Below are 19104 nucleotides of genomic sequence, written 5' to 3'. Positions count from 1 at the left end.
TTGGGCTCACAGTCTTAATCCCCCTTTTTTACAGAGGAGGTAACTGAGGCACAGAGAAGCTAAGTTACTTGCCCAAGGCCGCAAAGCAGAAGAGTGGTGGAGTCGGGATTAGAACCCTTGACCGTCTTACTCCCAGGGCCATGCTTTATCCACTAGACCATGCTGCTTCTCCATGTGTGCAGAGCACTGTTGTAAGTGCTTAGGAGAGTATAGTACAACCGAGTTGGTAGACATGTTCCCTGCCCACAAGAAGCTTACAATCTGGGGCAGGTGGAGGGCGAATGGATGTTAATATAAATAAATTCTTTGTACTATATGATTTACAGATATGTACATAAGACTAGAGTTCTCGACTGTGAACCCTTTGTTGGGTAGGGACCTTATGTTGCTGACTTGTACTTCCCAAGCGCTTAGTACAGTGCTCTGCACACAGTAAGCGCTCAATAAATATGATTAAATGAATGAATGAAGTGCTCTAGGGTTGAGGGTGAGGTGAATATCAGTTGCCCAAAGGTCACTGAAACAAGTACAGAGACAATGAAGAAGGCAAACGGAGTCGGGGTAAAGAGGGCTTAATCAGAGAAGGCCTCTTGGAAATGTGGCCTTAGTTCTGGGGAGCGTTCTGAGGGGGTGAGGGTAGAGGAGGGAGATGCCAATCAATCAATCAATCAATCATATTTATTGAGCACTTACTGTGTGTAGAGCACTGTACTAAGTGCTTGGGAAGTACAAGTTGGCAACATATAGAGACGGTCCCTACCCAACAGTGGGCTCACTGTCTAGAAGGGGGAGACAGAGAACAAAACATATTAACAAAATAAAATAAATGGAATAGATATGTATAAGTAGAATAAATAAATAGAGTAATAAATATGAACAAACATATATATATGCACATATACAGGTGTTGTATATATGCATATATACATGGGACAGGGATTGATTTGCTTGTAATAATAATAATGATGGCATTTATTAAGCATTTCCTATGTGCAAAGCACTGTTGTAAGTTCTGGGGAGGTTACAAGGATATCGGGTTGTCCCACAGGGAGCTCACAGTCTTAATCCTCATTTTACAGATGAGGTAACTGAGGAACAGAGAAGTTAGGTGAGTTGCCCAATATCACACGGCTGGCAATTGGCAGAGCCAGGATTTGAACCCATGACATCTGACTCTAAAGCCTGTGCTCTTTCCACTGAGCCACACTGCTTCTCAGCTTGTATCCACCCTAGCACTTAGTACAGGGCCTGGAACATAATAAGTGCTTAACCAATAGCACATTTATTATTATTACCATAAATTCTACCCACAGAAGGCACCCAAAACAGAGCGCAGAAGATACCCAGAACAGGGTGCTGCCCAGAGTAGGTTTCTGGTACTACAAATTCCACCCACGGGAGGTGTCCAAAACAGCATGAAGGAGGTGACCAGTACAGGGTGCTGCCCACAACAGGCTTTTCAAAATGCAGTTAATGATGATGGTGATGATAGGAGGAGGCCTCGGGCTCCACGGGCTCCAGTAACGATTGAGAGATTTAAGGTGGAAGGGAACTTCTCTCTCTCTTCAGGTTTTGGGCCTGGTGGTGTTAGCATTTGAGAGATAATCCCATCGAGATTGGATTTGGCGCTGCAAATCCACTAATCCAAATGGAAAAATCCTTCCTTAATCTGTAGTGGTAGGAATCACTGATGTGGATGAATTCATAAATGAGAGGATGGGCCATGGCAGGTTGTTTGAGAAACAAGAGCAGCATATCCTAATGGAAAGAGCATAAACCTGGGAATCAAAGGACCTGGGTTCTAATCCTAGCTCTGACAATTGCTTGACCTTGGGCAAATCACTCAACTTCTCCATGCCTCCATTTCCTGAACTGTAAAATGGGGATTAAATCCTACTCTGTCCTGTGAGCCCCATGAGGGACGGGGCCGTGTCTGCCCTGATTAGCCTGTACTGGCACCTAAAATGGGGTTTGACACATAGTAAGCTCTTATCAAATACCATAATAATAAATTTAATGATCTATTCCTAGCCCCCAAGGAGGAGACTGTGTCTTCAACTTAGTACTATTGTGGGGGAAAGAACCCTGGGCCGTAGACTGTTGGTCTGATCCCGGGTGGCACTACTTTTGAGTTTTATATCCACATGGATATCCCTAACGACTCCTCTGCCTCCCGCCTTCTATCTCTACTTGACGCTGCCAACCTCTTCCTCCACCCCACCTCACCCACTCACCAACTTGGTCATACCCTCGACCTCATCATCTCCTACCGCTGCACTGTGTCCACCCTCACCAACTCTGTGATCCCTCTCTCTGATCATAATCTTCTCACCTGCCTCCTCACTCACACACCTTTCCCCCATAAATCCGTATTACTCCCTCACAGAGATCTCCGCTCTCTGGACCCCACCCATCTTTCGGAGCGTCTCACACCCCACCTAGCCACCCTCTCCTCTCTACCCAGTCTTGATGATCAGATTACTGCTCTCAACTCTACCCTTTCTACTCAGCTAGACTCGCTCGCTCCCCTTTCCCTTCGCCGCTCTCGCACCACTAACCCACAGCCCTGGATCACTGCCACTGTCCGCCTCCTTCGCTCTTATGCTCGAGCTGCCGAACGCTGCTGGCGAAAGTCTAAACACCATGCCAACCTCGTTCACTTCAAGTTTATCCTTTCCTGCCTTAACTCAGCCCTCTCTTCTGCCAGACAAAACTATTTCTCCTCCCTTATTGACACCCATGCCCCCCCCCCCCCCCCCCAGCTCTTCCGTACATTCAACTCCCTTCTCAGGCCCCCGGTTCCTCCCCCTCCTCCTTCTCTCACCCCCAACGATCTGGCCTCCTACTTCATTAACAAAATTAAATCCATCAGGTCCGACCTCCCCAAAGTCTCTTCCCCCCTTTCTCCAACCCCCCGGCTCTCAACACTCTCTGCTACTCTCCCATCCTTCCCAGCGGTATCCTCAGAGGAACTCTCCTCCCTCCTCTCAAGTGTTACTCCGGCCACCTGTGCTTCTGACCCCATTCCCTCTCATCTTATGAAATCTCTCGCTCCATCCCTTCTCCCCTCCTTAACTTCCATCTTCAACCGCTCACTCTCCACTGGTTCCTTCCCCTCTGCCTTCAAACATGCCCATGTCTCTCCCATCCTAAAAAAAACCCTCTCTTGACCCCACCTCACCTTCTAGTTATCGTCCCATATCCCTCCTACCATTCCTTTCCAAACTCCTTGAACGAGTTGTCTACACGCGCTGCCTAGAATTCCTCAACAACAACTCTCTCCTCGACCCCCTCCAGTCTGGCTTCCGTCCCCTTCATTCCACGGAAACTGCGCTCTCAAAGGTCACCAATGACCTCCTGCTTGCCAAATCCAACGGCTCATACTCTGTCCTAATCCTCCTCGACCTCTCAGCTGCCTTTGACACTGTGGACCACCCCCTTCTCCTCAACACGTTATCTGACCTTGGCTTCACAGACTCCGTCCTCTCCTGGTTCTCCTCTTATCTCTCCGGTCGTTCTTTCTCAGTCTCTTTTGCAGGCTGCTCCTCCCCCTCCCATCCTCTTACGGTGGGGGTTCCCCAAGGTTCAGTGCTTGGTCCCCTTCTGTTCTCAATATACACTCACTCCCTTGGTGACCTCATTCGCTCCCACGGCTTCAACTATCATCTCTACGCTGATGACACCCAGATCTACATCTCTGCCCCTGCTCTCTCCCCCTCCCTCCAGGCTCGCATCTCCTCCTGCCTTCAGGACATCTCCATCTGGATGTCCGCCCGCCACCTAAAGCTCAACATGTCGAAGACTGAGCTCCTTGTCTTCCCTCCCAAACCTTGTCCTCTCCCTGACTTTCCCATCTCTGTTGACGGCACTACCATCCTTCCCGTCTCACAAGCCCGCAACCTTGGTGTCATCCTCGACTCCACTCTCTCATTCACCCCTCACATCCAAGCCGTCACCAAAACCTGCCGGTCTCAGCTCCGCAACATTGCCAAGATCCGCCCTTTCCTCTCCATCCAAACTGCTACCCTGCTCATTCAAGCTCTCATCCTATCCCGTCTGGACTACTGCACTAGCCTTCTCTCTGATCTCCCATCCTCGTGTCTCTCTCCACTTCAATCCATACTTCATGCTGCTGCCCGGATTATCTTTGTCCAGAAACGCTCTGGACATATTACTCCCCTCCTCAAAAACCTCCAATGGCTACCGATCAATCTGCGCATCAGGCAGAAACTCCTCACCCTGGGCTTCAAGGCTGTCCATCACCTCGCCCCCTCCTACCTCACCTCCCTTCTCTCCTTCTACTGCCCAGCCCGCACCCTCCGCTCCTCCACCACTAATCTCCTCACTGTACCTCGCTCTCGCCTGTCCCGCCATCGACCCCCAGCCCACGTCATCCCCCGGGCCTGGAATGCCCTCCCTCTGCCCATCCGCCAAGCTAGCTCTCTTCCTCCCTTCAAGGCCCTGCTGAGAGCTCACCTCCTCCAGGAGGCCTTCCCAGACTGAGCCCCTTCTTTCCTCTCCCCCCTCGTCCCCCTCTCCATCCCCCCGTCTTACCTCCTTCCCTTCCCCACAGCACCTGTATATATGTATATATGGTTGTACAGATTTATTACTCTATTTATTTATTTATTTATTTATTTTACTTGTACATTTCTATCCTACTTATTTTATTTTGTTGGTATGTTTGGTTCTGTTCTCTGTCTCCCCCTTTTAGACTGTGAGCCCACTGTTGGGTAGGGACTGTCTCTATGTGATGCCAATTTGTACTTCCCAAGCGCTTAGTACAGTGCTCTGCACATAGTAAGAGCTCAATAAATACGATTGATTGATTGATTGATTGATTATGTTCCCTTGGTTTGAAGAATTAGGAGAGGCACTGTTTGCCAGCAGACTCAAAATAATAATAATAATTGTGGTATTTGTTAAGTGCTTTCAAAAGAAAGTGATTGTTTGAGCCCCTAATAATAGTTGTAGTATTTAAGGGCTTACTATGTGCCATAATAATAATAATAATAATTGTGGTGTTTGTTAAGCTTACTATATGCCAAGTGCTGTATTAAGCCCTGGGGTAGATACAAGCAAATTGGGTTGGACACAGTACTTGTCCCACATGGGGCTCACAGTCCCAATCCCCAGTTTACAGAGAAGGGAACTGAAGCAATGAGAAGTGAAGTAAGACTTGCCCAAGGTCACACAGCAGACAAGTGGCAAAGCCAGGATTAGAACCTATGACTTTCCAACTCCCAGGCCAGTGCTCAATCCACAATGCGATGCTGCTCTGTATGGTGCAAAGTGCCAGGGTAAAGATAAGACCCAGCCCCTGTCTCGCATGGGACTCACAGTTAAAGTGGGAGGGAGTACAGGTATTTAGTTCTCATTTTATAGATGAGGAACCTGAAGCACAGAGCAGTTAAGTGACTTGCCCAGGCCCACACCAAAGGCAAGTAAGGGAGCCGAGATTAGAACACAGTTCTTCTGACTCCTAGTCCTGTGCTCTTTCCAAGAGGCCAGACTGCTTCCCTGTGTTTTTAAAAAGAGTGAATTCTAAGATTGTTTTGCAAAATAGGGATCTTGCAAGAGGGGATGTCCATTTCACTGGCATACTCTGGGATCGGTACATACCACAATTTTGGGACATTAGGAATTTAAAATAAAATAGATGTGTAAAAAGTACATATTGCAGAACAGGATTGTAATGGGCGGTTTAAAAACTGTGGTTGTGGATCTAGGAATGCTTGGGAAATACAAACTAGAATTTGTTTAGAGAGCAACAATTCTGCCGTATCTTCCAAGCGGTTCCGCCGTACTAGCTAAAGCCTTCTTAGCTTGAGGATTATTGCCTGACGATACTGTAGTGATCTGTGGTCTGGCACATCAGCCTGGCAGCCTGCCCATCTGCCTACCCCACACATGCTTTCGACGATCTGTCACACCCCCAGGACTTCCACCACCAGCATGAAGGAAAAGGTTGTGCCGAACAATAGCGAGAAATAAAATTTTAATGCCCATCTCCCCCATTAGACTAAACTCTTTCAGGGTAGGAGTCATGTCTATTTATTCACCTCTCAGGTCGCACCTGGAGAGTTTCCAGTACCCTAACAGTCTCTACTATGGGACGGAGAGTCAAGCAGAGGCATACCCATTCATGTCCTAGCTTGGGCAGTGGCTGGCGAGTGGAAGGCAATCTGCTAAAAGTCAAAACTCCCCTGTGCTGGGCAACAGCAGCATGGGACAGAGTCGAGGGCAGAGACTCAGGTTTACTGTGCGGAAGGAGGCAATGGTGAACTGCTTCCATATTTTTACCAAGAAAACTCTATGGATACACTACCGGAACGATTGCAGATGGAGGCGGTGCATTCCGGGAGAGACATGTCCATGGCATCACTTTCAGTCAGACACAACTCCACAGCATAAGACAACAAGCACTTAATACAGTGCTCTGCACAAAGTAAACGTTCAACAAATACCATGGATTGATTGCCAACACTCTGCACGTCCCACAAGAAACAGTTAGGGCGTTGCCAGATTCATGTTGGAATCCCTCTTGACTTTAAGCTAATTTTGGGCAAGGAATATGTCTCTTTGTTATAGTGCTCCAAACACAGTAAGCACTCAATAAATACAATTGAATGATTGAATCCCGGCTGCCCTTCTCCAGGCTGTGTCATGTACCAGTGTCATAGTGATAGTGTTAACTGCTTACTGAGTACAGAGCACTGTACTAAGCACTGGGAGAGAATATGCAGGTGGGCATTAAACATGGCCCCTTTCCTTATAATAATGATGGTATGTGTTAAGCACTTACTATGTGCCAAGCACTGTTCTAAGCACTGGGGTAGATACAAGGTAATCAGGTTGTCCCAGGTGGGGCTGACAGTCTTAATCCCCATTTTACAGATGAGGTAACTGAGGCACAGAGAATTTAAGAGGCATCATGCTCTAGGGACTACTGACTGTTTCATTATTCTTTTGGGGTATTTTTTGAGTGCTTAGTATGTGTCAGGACTTGTCCTAAGTGCTGGGGTAGATACAAGTTAATCAGGTGGGACACAGTCCATGCCCACAGTTCATGTCCCACATGGGGCTGACAGTCTTAATCCCCATTTTACAGATGAGGTAACTGAGGCACAGAGAAGTGAAGTGACTTGCCCAAGGTCATACACCAGGCAAGTGGCAGAGCTGGGGTTAGAACTCAGGTTCTTTTGACTCCCAGACCCATGCTCTATCCATTAGGCCATGATAATAATAATAATAATAATAGCATTTATTAAGCACTTATGTGCAAACCACTGTTCTAAGCACTGGGGGGGATACAAGGTGATCAGACTGTCCCACGTGGGGCTCACAGTCTTAATCCCCATTTTACAGATGAGGTAACTGAGGCCCAGAGAAGTGAAGTGACTTGCCCAAAGTCACAGCTGACAAGTGGCGGAATTTGAACCCATGACTTCTGACTCCAAAGCCCGTGCTCTTTCCACTGAGCCACGCTGCTTCTCACTTGTTATTTGTGAGCTTGGAGTGGCTGGTAATGTGGGCAGGGAGTGTTACTGTTCATTCTTGTACTTTCCCAAGTGCTTAGTAAAACACACTAAGCGCTGAATCAATGTGATTGAATGAATGAATCCCTTAAAAAATCTGGGATTAGAGCCCAGGTCCTTCTGACTCACAGACCCAATGCTGCTTATTGAGATGGTAATTAGCAATTGTTGCTCCAGCTTCTGAAGTTTATAGTCAATCAACACTTACCTTTCTGGTTTTCCTGAAGAGAGTCAGCTGGGGGGGGGCCAAGGAAGCAGCAAGTGGAGGGTCCTTTAATGAAGTTTATGCCTTGCCTTAATAATAATAATAGCATTTGTTAAGTGCTTACTATGTGCCAAGAACTGTACTGAGCTCTGTGGTAAGTAATTGCAAGATCATCAGGTCTCACATGTTTGAGAGGAGGGAGAACAGGTATCGAATCCCCATCGTGCAGATGAGGGAACTGAGGATCAGAGAAGTTAAGTGACTTGCCCAAGGTCACAGAGCAGGTAAATGGTGGGGCTGGGATTAGAACGCTAAGTGCTTAGTACAGTGTTCTGCACACAGTAAGCACTCAATAAATACGATTGATGATGATGAACCCAGATCTTCTGTCTCCCAGGCTCTTTCTACTAGGCCATGCTGCTTCTCTGACTTTCTTCCCTCTTGTGTTTTCTCCCTCAAGCTGGTTTACGGAGCTCCTCCACTCCACTCCCCACTTCCCTTCTGGAACTCCTTCCCCCTTCTCATCTGGCTGATGGCTGCTTTTCTCAGCTCACCATCATACTCCCCCAAAATCTGCTTCTGTTTTCCCAAGGTACTCACTTATACTGTACCTCATAGGACGTATGTACATATCTTTGTCTATTTCTTTCTCCTAGTTTAGTTTAGTATCTCTCTTCACCTAATCCCAGCTCTGCCACTTGTCTGCTGTGTGACCTCAGACAAGTCACTTCACTTCTCTGTGCCTCAGTTACCTCATTTGTAAAATGGAGATTGAGACTGTGAGCCCCACATAGGACAGGGACTGGGTCCAATCCGATTTGCTTGTAGCCACTCCAGCACTTAGTACAGTGCCTGGCGCATAGAAAGTGCTTAAGAAATACCATAATAATAATTATTATTATTAGACTGTATTCTCCTGGAAGGCACAGATCATGTCTATTAATCCTAAATTATTCCCTCAAGTAGTTTAGTTCTCGGCACAAAGATGATCAGAAATACTATTGATTGATTTACTAGTTCTACATTCACTGTCTCTCATCCTTCTTCCTGACTTTCAAGAGTGAAGCACAGTGAAGCAGCATGGCTTAGTTGACAAAGCACGAATCTGGAAGTCAGAAGGCCATGGGTTCTAATCCCAGTTCTGCCACTTGTCTGCTGTGTGACCTTGGGCAAGGCACTTCACCTCTCTGTGCCTCCGTTCCCTCATCTGTAAAAGGGGGATTGAGACTGAGAGCCCCACGTGGGACAGGAGCTGTGTTTAACCCGATTTGCTTGTATTCACCCCGGCACTGAGTATAGGGCCTGGCATGTCTTAAGCACTTAACAAATACCAGAATTATTATTGTTAATATTATTATTTTCTCCTATCCACTTTAAAAAGAGTCTGCCATCGCTTTTATGTTATGTCCTCGCAAACACTTAGTAAAAGGCTCTGCACACAGTAAGGGCTCAACAAGCATCATGACTGGTTGCTTGAGAGAGGAATCTATGCCTTTGTAAATCAATCAATGGTAATTATTGAGTGCTTGTTTTTGGCAGAGCACTGTACTAAGCACTTGGGAGAGTACAGTACAACAGAGTTGGTAGATGTGTTCCCTGCCCACATAATATTGCCCTTCCTAATTTCGAGGTAATTGAATGGTCATGAAGGAACTGAATTTTGAAGCACTGTACTAAAAACTTGGGAGAGTACAAAACAACTGACTTGGTAATGTTGCCCTTCCTAATTTTGGAGTACTTACGGAGTAGTTTGGAGGTCACGGGGAATTGAATTTGGGGAGAAATGGAATGGGTTTGGATGCTCGGAGTAGAGACCAAATGGTTCTCAGGCCCAATGGCACCAATCAATCCATAGTATTTATTGAGTGGCTTTTCTGCATAGAGACTGTACTAAGAACCTGGGAGAGTTCAATAGAGTTAGTGGACATGATCGCTGTCCTCAAGGAGCTTGTAGTCTAGTTAGGGGAGACAGACACTAAAGCAAGTTACAGGTAGGGGGAAGCAACAGAGTTTAAACATGGGAACTTAAGTGCTAAGGGAGACAGGTGCTGTGGATAACCAAAGGGTTTAAGTGATGTGGAAGGGCTGAAGTGGCAGGAGTCTGGGGAGGATATAAGATTGGGAAATTAATCAGGGAAGGCCTCCTGGAGGGAATGTGATTTCAGAAAGGCATTGAAGGTGGGATTGCAGTGTACTGCCAGGTATGAAAGGGGAAGGAGCTTTTGGAAGACAGGAAGGTCACTGAGGTCAGTGCCCGGAGAAATGAGAATAAAGCATGTGAGTAGGTTGTTTGAGAAAAGCAGAGCTGTTAAGCTCACAATGGGACAGGGGCAGGGGTAGGTAGGAGGAAGAAAGCTGATTGAGTGCCATGAAGCTGACGGATCAGAGTTTCTGTTTGAAGTGGAGAGAAATGGGAAACCGCTGGAAGTTTCTGACGAGTGGAGAGATGTGTGCAAAATGAGATTTAAGACGATCCAGGTAGCAGAGTGAAGCGGGGACTGGAAGCAGGGAGGTCAGTGAGGAGGCTGATGCAGGAGTCAAGTTGGGATATGATAAGCCTGTATATTTGTTTTGTTGTCTGTCTCCCCCTTCTAGACTGTGAGCCCGTTGGTGGGTAGGAACCGTCTCTATATGTTGCCGATTTGTACCTCCCAAGCGCTTAGTACAGTGCTTTGCACACAGTAAGCACTCAATAAATACGACTGAATGAATGAATGAATGAGTCCTTGGACAGTGTGGTGTCAGTTTGGAAAGAGAGGAAGGGCTAGAAATATTGCATACTTTCTTCTGATTTTGAAGGGGATTCACCATCTCCCACAAAAAGACCTCCAAGATGCTTTTCATTACCAAGTGACTCATCTGCATCCCTGGCCCCCTAGAGAGACATAATTTATTATATCTGTAGTGTACTTATATTAATGTCTGTCTCCCCTGCTAGATTGTAAGCTTATTATGGTCAAGGAATATGTCTGTTTATTGTTCTATTTTACTCTTCTAAGCTCTTAGTAAAGTGCTCTGCACACAGTAAAGGCTCAATAAATTAGATTGAGTGAATGAATGAGAATGTAATCAGTCTTGGAATTTGGTGACCTCCCTCAGGGTGACCCATCTGGGAGGAGGACAGAACCTAGAATTACTCCACTCAGCTGGGGAAAAAGAATGCAGAAGACTAAATGGACAGCAATACTGCAGCCTTGAGTCATGGTGGTGACAGTTTGGAGGGCTCAGTGGAAAGAGCCCGGTCTTGGAAGTCAGATGTCATTGGTTCTAATCCTGTCTCCGCCATTAGTCAGCTCTGTGACTTTGGGCAAGTCACTTAAGTTCTCTGTGCCTCAGTTACCTTATCTGTAAAATAGGGATTAAGACTGTGAGCCCCATGCAGGACACCCTGATTACCTTGTATCTACCCCAGTGCTTTGAAAAGTGCTTGGCACACAATAAGTGCTTAACAATTACCATAATAATAATAATAATGGCATTTATTAAGTGCTTACTATGTGCAAAGCACTGTTCTAAGTACTGGGGAGGTTACAGGGTGATCAGGTTGTTCCACAGGGGGCTCACTGTCAATCCCAGACTGAGCCCCCTCCTTCCTCTCCCACTCCCCATCCCCCCCACCTTACCTCCTTCCCCTCCCCACAGCACCTGTATATATGTATATATGTTTGTACATATTTATTACTCTATTTATTTATTTATTTTACTTTATTCTATTTATTTTATTTTATTAATATGTTTTGTTTTGTTCTCTGTCTCCCCCTCCTAGACTGTGAGCCCGCTGTTGGGTAGGGACCGTCTCTATATGCTCCCAACTTGTACTTCCCAAGCGCTTAGTACAGTGCTCTGCACACAGTAAGTACTCAGTAAATATGGTTGAATGAATGAATGAATCCCCATTTTACAGATGAGGTAACTGAGGCACAGAGAAGTTAAGTGACTTGCCCAAAGACACACAGCTGACAATTGGTGGAGCCGGGATTTGAACCCATGACGACTGACTCCAAAGCCCATGCTCTTTCCACTGAGCCACACTGCTTCCCTACAAGAGGGGACAGAAATGCATGCCTTCTGATTTTGAAGGGGGTTCATCGCCTCCCACCAACAGACCTCAAAGATATTTTCCATTTCTAAGTGGCTCACATGCATCACTGGCCTCAGGGAGAATGTAGTCAGTCTTGGAGCCTGGTGAACCCCTTCAGGGTGAGACAGTTGGGAGGAGGACCAAACCCAGAATTACTCCTCTCAGCTAGAGAAAAAGAATGCAGGAGGCTAATTGGACGGCATCACTGCAGTCTTGAGTCATTCCTCAATGATTTCCACAGGGTAGATGAGTCTGGCTCAAGGGCCATCAGCTGAGGAGCTAGGCCTAGCAGAGGTGAGTGTAGGGGATACTGGGTTAGAATTTAGCTCTAAAGTTAGAGAGAAGCTCAGACTAAGGGTTACAGGTCACCTGTTGGAATAATGAGTGTGTTTTGTCTGGGTTACTTTACTGGCTGCCCTTTCAGTTCCTGGACTGTCAGCATGCCCTATCTTCCCAAAATAGTAGTAGGTCCAGGATTGGGGGTTGGGTGAAATTGGGAGAGCCTGGCCTGGTCTTTCGGGTTTAGGCTGGAAGTGTCACAAGGGCAGCAGAGGAACCAGGCCTGGAACTTCTGACAGGGGTTTTCCTCGTTGTGATTGTGTTTGCCCCTTTTGGAGAAGGTTCTGTGGTTTGCGCGTGTGTGTTCGCATGCACATACAACACCTTCTCTAGACTGTAAACTTGTTATGGGCAAGGAATGTGTTATATTGCCAGTCAGTCGTATTTATTGAGCACTTACTGTGTGCAGAGCACTTACTGTGTGCAGAACACTATACTAAGTGCTTCGATATAACAGTACAACAGACACATTCCCTGCCCACAACCAGCTTATATTGCTGTACTGTACTCTCTCAAGCGCTCTGTACAGTGCTCTGCACAAAGTAAAAGCACTCAATAAATACTAATGACTGACTAGAAGCTTGGACATACCATGTAAGGAGCTTTAACCCTTTGCAAACAGAGGGGTCTTCAGGACACTTTTCCCTGGAGAGGCTCAGAGCCGGCCAACCAAATGGAAGCAGGTCATTGGGGAGGGGCCCGGTCACCTGACCCAGCTTTGGAGATAAATGCCACCCTGCCCAGGAGGTGTGGGCAGTGTTAAGTGCTGACGGACAGGAGCCAGATTCAGAAGCAGAGCTGAACGGGACACACCCACCTCACCATCTGTAAGAAACTTATATTTTCTTATTCGTTCATTGCAGCAACTCGATCACCTCACCAGTGGCCCATTACCTCAGCCACAGAGCTCCCTGTTGCCAGTTTCTGAGAGAGAGTATTGAAGTCTGCTCTTCTCTGAAATGTGTGTGAGAATGTTCTTGTCTGCTGTGTGGCCTTGGGCAAGCCACTTCTCTGTGCCTCAGTTACTTCATCTGCAAAATGGGGATTAAGATTGTGAGCCTCCTGTGGGTTGTGAACTGTGTACCTTGTATCTACCCTAGTGCTTAGAACAATGCCTGGCATTTAGGTGTGTAACAAGTTCCATAAAAAAAAGTTCATCATCCTGCAAAGGTTTTCCTTTAGTGAGTGCATGAAGCATGAGTGACTATTATTATTGTTATTATTACTCTATTTGTTAAACACTTTGTGCTCAGCACTATTCTAAGTGCTGGGGTAGATTCAAGTTAATCAGGTGAGACAGTCTCTGTCCTACATGGGGCTCACAGACTAAGTATGGGGTAGAACAGGTCCCCATTTTACAGTTCATTCATTTATTCATTCAATCGTATTTATTGAGCTCTTACTGTGTGCAGAGCACTGTACTAAGCGCTTAGGAAGTACAAGTTGGAGACATCAGAGAAGTCAAGTGACTTGCCCAAGATCACACAGGAGTTGGTATTAGAACCCAGGTCCTCTGAATCCCTAGCCTGAGCTCTTTCCATTAGGCCACACAGCTTCTTATCGCTGAGAAGAGCAGCTAAGGACCCAAAGGGCAGTGTATTTCACAGGCTAAGAGTTTTTATTAGGTATTTTCTGGCTCCGAGTTGGGTGTGTGCACTGATGCAAACAACTGAAAGAGTCCATGAGAAAGGTCAGCATGTTTTCATGTCTGAGAGTCTGAAGAACTGGGGCCAGCTTGGTGGAGAAATAAGCAATGAAGAACCAAGTATTTTTAATGTTCTCTTCGCTTCAGCGTCTGCAGAAGCCAAATGTCTCAACACGAAACAAGATATTCACTGCGTACCTTACTGAAAGTGGAAGCCTCGCTGTTCTCCGTGAAGAGGCTAGCAGGGGACAGCCAAACTTAACAGCTTCAGTGTGAGAACTGATGATTGGATCTGCTAGTCTGAACTCAGGCTGATCATTAAGGCTGAAAGCGTTGTGAGGAAGGATTTTTTTATGATTTTTTTAAGCATTTACTAGATGTCAGACACTAAGCTCTGGGGTAGGTACGTATGAATTAGGTTGGACACAGTCTCTGTCCTGCATGGGACTCATAGTCTAAGTGGAAGGTGAGAACAGGAGAACTGAGGCCCAGAGAAGTTAAGTGATGTGTCAAGGTAACTCAGCAAACGTTTGGTAGAGCGGGGATTAGAACCCATGTCCTCTGACTCCCAGGGCCTTTTACGCTTTCCACTAAGCTGTGCTGCTTCACCAGGCCATGTGGCTTTTGTGTGAAAGAACTGATTGTTGTGCTAGTGGACTGTGCAGGATTACTTGCAATTTCTCCTCTCCTTGACCCCGGGGCTAGGGGGTACAGCAGGTAATTTGCTTGTAACCACCCCAGCGCTTAGTATAGTGCTTGGCACATAGTAAGCACTTAACAAATACCTCAGTTATTAGTATTAGCTGGACAGGAGTGCAGCTCTTTGTGAAGTGCAGGCCAGGAATTTTATTTGCAAAATCCATTTATGGACAAAGTGACTGCAGCATTGTGCCACTGCTGTACCACAAAGCTCTAAAGACCAGTAGGCAGTTCATTCAATCATATTTATTGAATGCTTACTGTGTGCAGAGCACTGTACTAAGCGCTTGGAAAGTACAAGTCGCTAACATATAGAGATGGTCCCTACCCAACAACGGGCTCACAGTCTAGAAGACGGGCTCACAGTCTTGCTACGGTAGACATCTCGGTACCTTCTGCTGTCTGTCAGCCACGAGAGCTGGCTATTTCTTGCTGTGCCTGTCCTCCACACAAGGGGCCCTGAGTATTTCTTCTGTCAAACACCTTCAACCCGAATGTCATAGCCCCAGCATGAATTATTCTAGGGCACAGAGATGGTCAGAGAAGATCTTTTGGTGGAAGAGTTTTGTCCTGGAGGAGAAATGAAGTGTGAAGTACTTCATTAACTCTAGTTATAGAGTCCTGACTTGGTAAATTCCAAGGGGATTCTGGGCCAAACAAAACTAAACTAGGTTTTGCCTGAAACCCCCAGGGCCCTGTTGTCTTTTGGATTCATTCATTCTTTCATTCATTCATAGTGAGTGCTTACTGTGTGCAGAACACTGTACTAAGCGCTTGGAAAGTACAATTCGGAAATGGATAGAGACAATCCCTACCCAACAACGGGCTCACAGTCTAGAAGGGGGTGACAGACAACAAAACAAAATGAGTAGTCAGACATCAATAGCATCAAAATAGATAAAGAGAATTATAAATATATATACAACATTAATAAAATAAACAGAATAAGAAGTGTACAAATATACACAAGTGCCGTTGGGTGGGGAAGGGGGTAGAGCAGAGGGAGGGAGTAGGGGCGATTGGGGAGGAGAGGAGGAGCAGAGGAAAAGGGGGCTCAGTCTGGGAAGGCCTCCTGGAGGAAGTGAGCTTTCAGTAGGGTGTCGAAGGGGGGAAAGGAGCTACTTTGGCAAATGTGAGGAGGGAGGGCATTCTAGGCCAGAGGTGGAACGTGGGCCAGGGGTCGACAGCAGGACAGGAGAGAATGAGACACAGTGAGGAGGTTAGCAGTGGCAGAGGAGCAGAGTGTGTGGGCTGGGCTGTAGAAGGAGAGAAGGGAGGTGAGGTAGGAGGGGGCAAGGTGATGGAGACCTTTGAAGCCAATAGTGAGGAGTTTTTGCTTCATACGAAGGTTGATAGGCAACATCTGGAGATTTTTGAGGAGGGGGGTGACATGTCCAGAGCGTTTCTGTAGAAAGATAACCTGGGCAGCAGAGTGAAGTATAGACTGAAGCGGGGAGAGACAGAAGAATGGGAGATCAGAAAGGAGACTGATGCAATAATCCAGTCGGGATTGGATGAGAGATTGTGCCAACAAGGTAGAAGTTTGATTGGAGAGGAAAGGGTGGATCTTGGCGATGTTGTGAAGGTGAGACCGGCAAGTTTTGTTGACAGATTGGAAATGGGGGGTGAATGAGAGAGCAGAGTCAAGGATGACACCAAGGTTGCGGGCTTGTGAGACGGGAAGGATGGTAGTGCCATCCACAGTGACGGGAGTCATTTGGGTCTCCACTATCCAACGTGGCCCTCATGATTGATACTTTTATTCCTAAGCATAGTTCCGCATCCCAGAAGAAATGGTAGTGCTTGAACAGTGGTCAGAGTGAAGAGAAATTAGATGAAAATGGAGCTAAGAGTTTTTATGCCTTTTGGTGAAGCATTTCAATGTTTGGGTCATTATCTGAAATCAATATACCTCAATGATACACAAAATTAGTGTGGAAATCTCAGCAGGGTTGATTTTTGTCATGAGATTTTTCTGTTTCCAGTTGGTCTGGAAACTCATGGTATTTTCATTTTTATTTTCCCAGTACTACAGAGAAATATGCAGAGAAAAATATGGGGAGTTGGGATGATGATGATAATATAACTAGGTTGAATGCTGGAAACTGGCTGTGTTCAGGTGTTGAGTAAAAACACATTCAAATGCCTTGACAGTCTTTACAGTGATCTCCTCTGACTTTTATAAAACAAGCCAACCGAAGAAAGGAATACAAGGAAAATCACCTAAAACAAAGCAACTGTAATCAAATTTTATATAGAAAATTCTTGAAGTGATAAAAGACTTTTCCCCAAGGTGTATATGTGTGTATGTATATATATCTATATGCAATATGTGTGTATTTTTATTTTTTAAATGCCACACATATGATGGCATTTAAGTGCTTACTATGTGCCAAGCCCTGTACTCTCCTCTTTGAGTTATCTACCACAATTAGCTTGTTATAGTTGGATTTCTTAGTCTTCAAGGCTTCAGTTGGACTTGAGGTATTTTAATGCAGAAGATTTGTTGACAGACCCAGGGCAAGCTGAAGGAAAAAATGTTGATGATGGCAGATACCCATGCATTAAGCCACTTTAAAATAAACGCGGAAGGAAAAAGCAATTTGTCAGGTTTCTGAAATAACACTTCCTTCTCAGACTTGCAGTGCAGGAATGTAAGCAACAACAAAAGCATGGATGTTTTTATTTTTTTAAAAAAAAGAAGGCACGCGGAGCACCAGAGATTCTTAGATAAAAATCTATTAGAGGTATTTATTGAGTACTTACTGTGTGTAGAGCACTTTCTAAGCACTTGGGAGAGTACAAGAGATCCCTAGAGAGCTTGTCATGTAGTGTTTAAAGAAAAAGCTGAAACTGACTTGAGGCAGGGAAATTTTAAAATTCCATCCAGGGGTAAGCGTGTTTGGCTCTGGAATCTTCCACCCAATCAGTCAGTGGTATTTATTGAGCACTTACTGTGCGCAGGGTACTGTACCAAGTTCTTGGGAGAGTGCTAAACAAGAGACTTGGCAGACATGTTCCCTGCCCACATGAAGCTTACAGTCTAAAGGTGGAAACAGTAAAATAAATTATCAATCATCCTCATCATTGGTATTTATTGAGCACTTACCACATGCTGAGCACTGTACTAAGTGCTTGGAGAGTACAATACAGCAGAACTAATAGACACATTTCCTGCCCTCAAGGAGTATACAGTCTAGGGGTGTATACATAAGTTCTGTGGGGCTGAGAGTGGGGTGAATACCAAGTGCTTAAAGGGTACAGAGCCAAGGGCATAAGTAATACAGAAGGGAGAATCAATCAATCAATGGTGTTTATTGAGCACTGTAGTAAAAACTTGGAAGAGTACAGTAGAACACAGTTGGTAGACATGTTCCCTGCCTAAAATGAACTTACAGTCTAGAAGAAGGAAAATGAGAGCTTAGTTGGGGAAGGCCTCTTGGAAGAGATGTGATTTTAATAAGGTTTTGAAGGTGGGGAGAGTGCAGGCATTTACAAGAGTGACTCTTCCCAAGTTCCCTTTAGCAGCACACAGTCCTTAGCCACACACTCTACTGGCTCCTTTCCCAACTGGGATTAGCCAAGGCCAAAGATGGCTCTCCTATTTTCTATTATTTTAGACTCTTATAAAGAAAAATTTCTTTCCCCATTGGGATAGAGGAGCAAGGTAGTCTAGTGGATAGAGCATGAGTCTAGGAGCCAGAAGGGCCTGAGTTCTAATCTCAGCTCTGCCACTTGTCTGCTCTGTGACCTTGGGAAGTCACTTCATTTCTCTGGGCCCACAGTTCCCTCATCTGTAAAATGGGAATTAAATTTGACAGCCCCTGTGGGACAGGGACTGTGTCTTACATGATTAGCTTGTATCTACCTCAGTGCTTAGTACAGGAGTGTTGTTGACCACGGTCTCGTGAAGCGGAGCAGAGGGAGATGGTAGGAATGGGGTTGGATGGTCCACTCCTAACTGTGGGAGAGGATTCCAGGAGGATGACCAGCGCACGGTTCTTCTGGATGTCCTAGTGCCACTGCTGGAGACAGAATCCTGGGCTGGATGGACCATGGGGATAAACCAGAATGGTTCCAGTTGGTCTTGTCCTGCCCACTTATTACAACAATTATTTCAGAGCATTGAGCATGTTCAGTAATCCACTTTTTCTCTTGTGAATTACTGGTTTAATTGCTAGGATCTTCCACAAGGTTTTGTTTTGTTTTTTTGTACAATAGAAAGAGGCGCTCTAAAGTTTGTTTCAAATCTTCCCACTCATTTTAGCTCCAAGTTTCTTAGCCAGATCTCTGTTTAGCTCTAAAAATCATCATCATCAATCGTATTTATTGAGCGCTTACTATGTGCAGAGCACTGTACTAAGCGCTTGGGAAGTACAAATTGGCAACATATAGAGACAGTCCCTACCCAACAGTGGGCTCACAGTCTAAAAGGGGGAGACAGAGAACAAAACCTAACATACTAGCAAAATAAAATAAATAGAATAGATATGTACAAGTAGAATAAATAGAGTAATAAATATGTACAAACATATATACATATATACAGGTGCTGTGGGGAAGGGAAGGAGGTAAGATGGGGGGGATGGAGAGGGGG

At 45.7% G+C, this 19104-nt stretch overlaps 1 protein-coding gene across 6 annotated transcripts in view; it reads left to right on the top strand.

The window, feature by feature from the left end:
* TPD52L1 (TPD52 like 1) overlaps nt 1-19104 on the top strand; it is a 48479-nt gene that overhangs the window by 820 nt on the left and 28555 nt on the right. The window contains exon 1 of one of the 6 annotated variants that reach the window (XM_038768757.1): nt 12880-12990. The exons of the other annotated variants lie outside the window; for them this stretch is intronic. The gene's annotated coding sequence lies outside the window, so the exon portion shown is untranslated. Of the gene's footprint in view, nt 1-12879; nt 12991-19104 lie in introns of those variants that run through there. 6 annotated transcript variants of the gene reach the window in all.

The sequence above is a fragment of the Tachyglossus aculeatus genome, chromosome 2, assembly GCF_015852505.1.
Source record: "Tachyglossus aculeatus isolate mTacAcu1 chromosome 2, mTacAcu1.pri, whole genome shotgun sequence".
Lineage (NCBI taxonomy): Eukaryota > Metazoa > Chordata > Mammalia > Monotremata > Tachyglossidae > Tachyglossus > Tachyglossus aculeatus.
The sequence above is the reverse complement of the archived record's forward strand: the minus strand, read 5'-3'. Positions and strand labels throughout refer to the sequence as shown.